The sequence below is a fragment of the Hevea brasiliensis genome, chromosome 5 (assembly GCF_030052815.1).
Source record: "Hevea brasiliensis isolate MT/VB/25A 57/8 chromosome 5, ASM3005281v1, whole genome shotgun sequence".
Classification (NCBI taxonomy): Eukaryota; Viridiplantae; Streptophyta; class Magnoliopsida; order Malpighiales; family Euphorbiaceae; genus Hevea; species Hevea brasiliensis.
Genome location: NC_079497.1, coordinates 56,781,463 through 56,787,421, shown reverse-complemented (window position 1 = coordinate 56,787,421; position 5,959 = coordinate 56,781,463).

Genomic DNA, 5,959 nt, shown 5'->3' with positions numbered 1-5,959 from the left:
GTGCACAAACCTCTGATAAATATCTCTCAGTCCTGACTCAGTGTTTCCTTCCCCTTCCCTGAGTCTTTGCTAACTGAAACACACAATTTTAAGTGTTTCAGTACTCATTTAAACTGTCTTTAAGAATAAGGCTTAATAATTAATTTATTGAATTCTATTATTTTCCTTAGTCAATCTAAAATGTTAACCCTCGACGCACTCTAGATGAATTAGGTTTAATGTTATCAATATGTCACATTTTATAACCTTTTAGTGTTGGTACATATTACCAAATTTACTTTCAAGTATATTGCATTTTATTGCAATTTGCCGGATTTCAGTGTACTATTTTGACCTAGCCGGACGACCTAGTTTCCTTAGTTTTCGAGTTTCGGTCCAAACTAAAAACTTGTAGACCTATATCTTATTGCACGCAGGGCAAAATTTCAGGTCATTCTGAGTTGTGTAGACTAAGTTATGGTCAATTTACCAATGCTGGACAGAATGTAACAAAATGGTAACTTCAGGTCATTTTTAGGTCACTTTTGGTTCGGCCAGTTTTGGTACCTGAAATTTTGTAAGCTATTTGGCTTGGTTCTGGCCATTTCTAGGCTTTGGTGTCTTCATAAGAATTGTAGATATATGTATATACTATTCATGGTAAATATTTCAGGTCATTTAGACCTGTTTTGAGTGAGTTATGGCCAAAATACTAACTACTGCCCAAATGGTCAATTTTCAGGCTTTCAAGTCACTAATCCGGATTTGGTCATTTTTCAAGTTACCTTCTATGCAGAATTTAGGTAAGCTTCCTTCATGGAAGTTGGCACATTTTGTGCCTAGTTTCACCTCTAATTCGTCTCATACCAATTGGAGTCACACACTTAAGATTCTAAGCCAAAACATACACTGCCCTACTACACATTGTTCATCCCTTACCAATTACACATTCAACACTTACCAAGTTAACTCTCCCTTGCCAATTCTGGTTGTACCATACCATTAACACATTTTACTTCACATTTTTGGTCATTTTAGCAGCTTGTAACCACTCTCAACATACACACTGTAATACAGAATTTTCCAAAGTCGCATTTACAACAATTCAACCACACGAACATACCTCATTTCCATGTCTAAACTCTAATAATTAAACACACACACATGCTGCCACCATAAGCAACATAATTCAACAAACCATTCCATGAAACTTAAACACTTCAATCTTCTTTATGAGGCTGCCACAAGTTTACATATACCCATCAACCTCCATTTGCAATTTTCAAGCTTACAAATCAAACCTTACACATGGAATTCAACTACAATACAATCAACATTTAAATCATCATTCAAACACCTATTTACATGCAAGAATAAGCTGTTCATAGTGAGGTTCCATGGCTGCCAAAATGTACATCTCCATTAATTCATCAAACATCAAAACTTCTTCCACAAATCAACTCACCACAACATCCATTCAAAGTTTAACGAAACAAGAATAAAAAATACACACTTACCACTTTTGAAGTTCTTCAAAACCTTACCAAAACTTAACTTTCTTGCTACCTATCTACTGCCCAAGTTGTATAGAACAACTTTAGTGAAGAGACCTAGAAGGATTGATGGTTTGATGATGGTTGTTTTGCCCATGCATGGTGGACGGCCATGGATGGAAACTTGGGAGAAATGGGTTCAGCAATGGAGAAGGATAGATGAGGAAGAAGGTTGTTAGTGGAGGTGGCTGTCCCAAGTTTGATTATGTGTCAAATGTGATAAGTTAGTGGAGCACTAATATTAATTATAATGTTTGTTTATTCCAAAATTTTCAATTTCCACATTTTCCTCCTATCTTTTGCTATTTAGATTATACACCACTATTTTAATTTTTCTTGACATTTTTCAAGTGTACTATCATTTATTTTTAATGGAAATTTAGGTCAAAAGGCAACTCGGGGTGTCAAATGACCACAATGCCCCTATTCAGGTTACATTTCTAATTTTTCGGTAACACCAAGTTTTGTCATTTTCTTGATTTCTCGTTTTTCTTTGTACTAATTAATTAATTTTTCTTTGATATTTCTAATGACATTTATACTTCAATAGACGTTTATTTATGTCTTAAAAATATTTTCCAAGGTTTCCCATGGTCCAGGGCTAGTCAACGGTCCACTCCGCAACTTCCTGGTGCGGTTACCCATCGCTACGGTTTTCAGCTCGTTTAACTTTGTTACATTTCATTGCTATTATTTTTCCTTTATTTTTCTTGTATTTTTCTTTCTTGTATTTCATTATTTTATGTCTCCTAACTAACATTTAAATGTAGTTCTAGGCATCCTAGCTGTCTGGACAGACACTGGTCATCGGAACAGTAGAATGCACTACCGAACACAGGGGTGTTACAATTCTCCCCCCCTTAAATAAATTTCGTCTCGAAATTTTACCTGGCATCAGTCTCTGAAAAGTTGTGGGTGTTGTCTCCTCATGTCCTCTTCATGTTCCCAAGTAGCTTCCTGGCCTGAATGATGGTTCCACAGCACTTTAACTAGGTGTATCTGTTTATTCCTCAGTTGCTTCACCTCATATGCTAGAATTTCTATGGGTTCTTCCTCATAAGAGAGGTTTAGATTTACCTCAATCTCTTCAACTGATAGAATATGAGATGGGCCAGATCTGTACCTCCTTAACATGGACACATGGAAAACACTGTGTATCCTTTCTAGCTTTGGAGGTAATGCCAACCGATATGCCAAAGGACCCACTCTCTCTAGAACCTCGTATGGTCCGATAAAATGAGGACTCAGTTTCCCCTTTATGCCAAATCTCATAATCCTCTTCCAAGGAGAAACTTTAAGGCATACCTTATTACCCACTGCATATTCAATATCTCTTCTCTTCAGATCAACATAGGACTTCTAACGGTCTGATGCACCCCTTGAGTCTATCTCTAATCAATTGATCTTTTCCTCTGTCTGCTGAACAATTTCTAGCCTAATCATCCTCCTTTCACCTACTTCATCCTAACATAGGGGAATTCTGCACTTTCTGCCATATAAAGCTTCATATGGAGGCATCCCAATGCTTGATTGGTAGCTGTTGTTATAAGCAAACTCAATCAAAGGCAAGTGTATATCCCAACTACCTTCAAACTCAATCACACAAGCCCATAGCATATCCTCCAATATCTAAATTACCCTCTCAGACTGGCCATCTGTCTGTGGGTGGAATGCCGTGCTGAAGTTCAATCTAGTTCCTAGGGCTCTCTGAAGACTACCCCAGAATCTAGAAGTAAACCTAGAATCTCTGTCTGATACAATCGATACTGACACTCCATGCAGTTTTACAATCTCATTTATGTACAATCTGGCCAATCTCTCCAATTATAGTCCATCCGGACTGGCAAAAAGTGAGCAGACTTAGTTAGTCTATCAACTATGACCCATACTGCATCATGACTATTATGTGTCCTCGGAAGTCTCATCACAAAATCCATAGTTATCCGTTCCCTTACAATGTTTCATAGGATGCCGTTTGTATGCTAGCTTAACACTTATTATTGTATACAAATTCTATTAGTGGAAGGTATTTGTCCCATCCCCCCTCAAATTCAAGGACACAAGTTCTCAGTATATTTTCGAGGGCTTATTACATTTTACAAGTTATTATTATCATTTCATTTCATTATTTATAGAAACTCAATGAGTTTCAGAATTTACCTGAATTACTTGTTTCGACTGTCCATCTGTTTGAGGATGATAAGTCGTACTGATATCTCTAAACTTATAGCAATTACTATGGTATAAGTAGTTCACATTATTGTAACCGAGTTACTGACTCCAGCAACCTTACAAGTATAGTCTTTTGACAAGCTAGTTTTGAAGTTTTAAATTTCTGACTAAAATTTTCACATTTATTTCTCGTAATAGTACTATATTCAGGCGTAATTGTATCAAATTATAGATTACTTATAAATATTCTTAATTTATTGTACCACGAGGAAACACATAGCTCTACACAATAATCTCGTGTCGGTACTGTAATCTGCAACTCACAATACAAACATCAAGAACATTACATAGTCTCTACATTATAACCTCATGGACTAGGTTTTCTAATATCTTATCTAACACTTATTTCCTTCTCTGTCTTTTAAAGTTATATCAGTGGTCTCTTCATGTAATTATTTAAATTTAAAACTCATTACTTATATTTATGCTCAAGTAACCTATTAAAGCACTTGTAGGCATTACGTATCATCATCCTCGCAAGCCTCTTCTCTGTCTTTGGTGGTAATTAAGGGTACCCATCAAAGCACCTGCAGGCGTTACGTATCACCGTCCCTGCAAGCCCTTGGGTGGTACTTATTAGAGCACTTTACAGGCGTTACGTATCGCCATCCCTGCAAGCCCCTTGATACCGATATTCATTGTCTTTTAAAATCATATCAACCATATATTATCAATCCATGACTTTCCATATAGGCAGTACTACTATCTGTAATCCCTAATTGGTATACCAATCGATCCATACAATATACATAAGCCTAGGTTTACTTTGAGCAATTAAGCATTATCAATCGTCTAACAAAATCTTCATATCCATGTACTATGGAAAAGGTGGGTCCCACATCACTATTTCATATTATTTAGCATGTAGTGATAACGAAATTTCCATGTCAATGTACAGTGGGAAAGTGGGTCCCACATATCTGTTTCAAGTAATTTAGTATATAATGACTTAGTAGGGATAAGCCAATAATGTTTTTCAAGAACCTTTCTTTAGGTTCAATTTTAAGATTTTAACTTTGCATATCACTTTGGACAGTTTGTGGCCACTGTTTGGCCCCATTTCCTAAAAGGAAATTGTTCTTTTATGTCTTGCTTTTATTTCCTAAATGACTATTTGAGCTCTGACTCATAGGTTTCTCTCTCTTCTCTATTTCACGTTGCCCTTATGGGGTTGGGTTTTGTACATGGGCTTGGGCTAACAGATTATCAATCATTTGTTGAAAGAAAGTGGCCATTTGTGTAGTAATTTGTATAGGTGGGGCTGATAAAGTCGGACCTTCGACTCTCTTGGGGGCTGGGGCTGCACCTTGTACTTTCACCATCATAGACTGTTCTATTGTCTCATTCTTCTCTTCCATATCTTTTCACAGGATTTTCTATTCCTGTACAACCAACACAAGGAGATTCCTCTCCATTAGTTCATATTTATGATGTAAATGTACTATATGTATCAAACATTTGAGCAGTTGTAGTTATTGACAAAAAGATTTCAATTTCACAATTCAAAATTTACTTTAAAACCATTACTCTGACACCACAAAACATGTCACACCCTACTCCCCTGTAAGATGTAACATGATCCCGTAGTACACCTAATGAGTTATCGTACTTCCCCTACCGATAACACATTAGATATACTGCAAGGGATTTTAAAACAATTTTTGTGAAATTTAAATCGTCGCTTAAAATTTGGTGTTATAAAAATTTTTAAAAATTTTAGCAAAGTGCTAGCTGTATTTTGAGAAAATAGTTCTTTAAACCTGAAAAGGAAAACACTCACAATATGTTTTCTCAAATACAACTCCAATAACTTAATTTCATCTCACAATTAAATCTCAATAATCAATCATTTCATTTTCAAACCAACCTCATCATAAATGTAACATTTCATTGATTACAAGACTCAAAAATTAATATTACAAAACTATTCAAGTAAATAAAATCTCAAATTTACATTTGCAATAATTTACATTTAATTACATGCCAAAATATTTTACAAGAGTTTTTATACAACTGCTTAAATAATTTACATACATATTATTACATGCATACATCAAAACCCGTGTACATGGGTATACCTGGAGCTGATTTGAATGTCTCTTCAAAGAAGCTTACTCAATTGCTCTATGCTCTTTTCACCTGCAACAGCATACAAAGCTATCGCTGAGTGGTAAACTTAGTGGTGCACAACTATA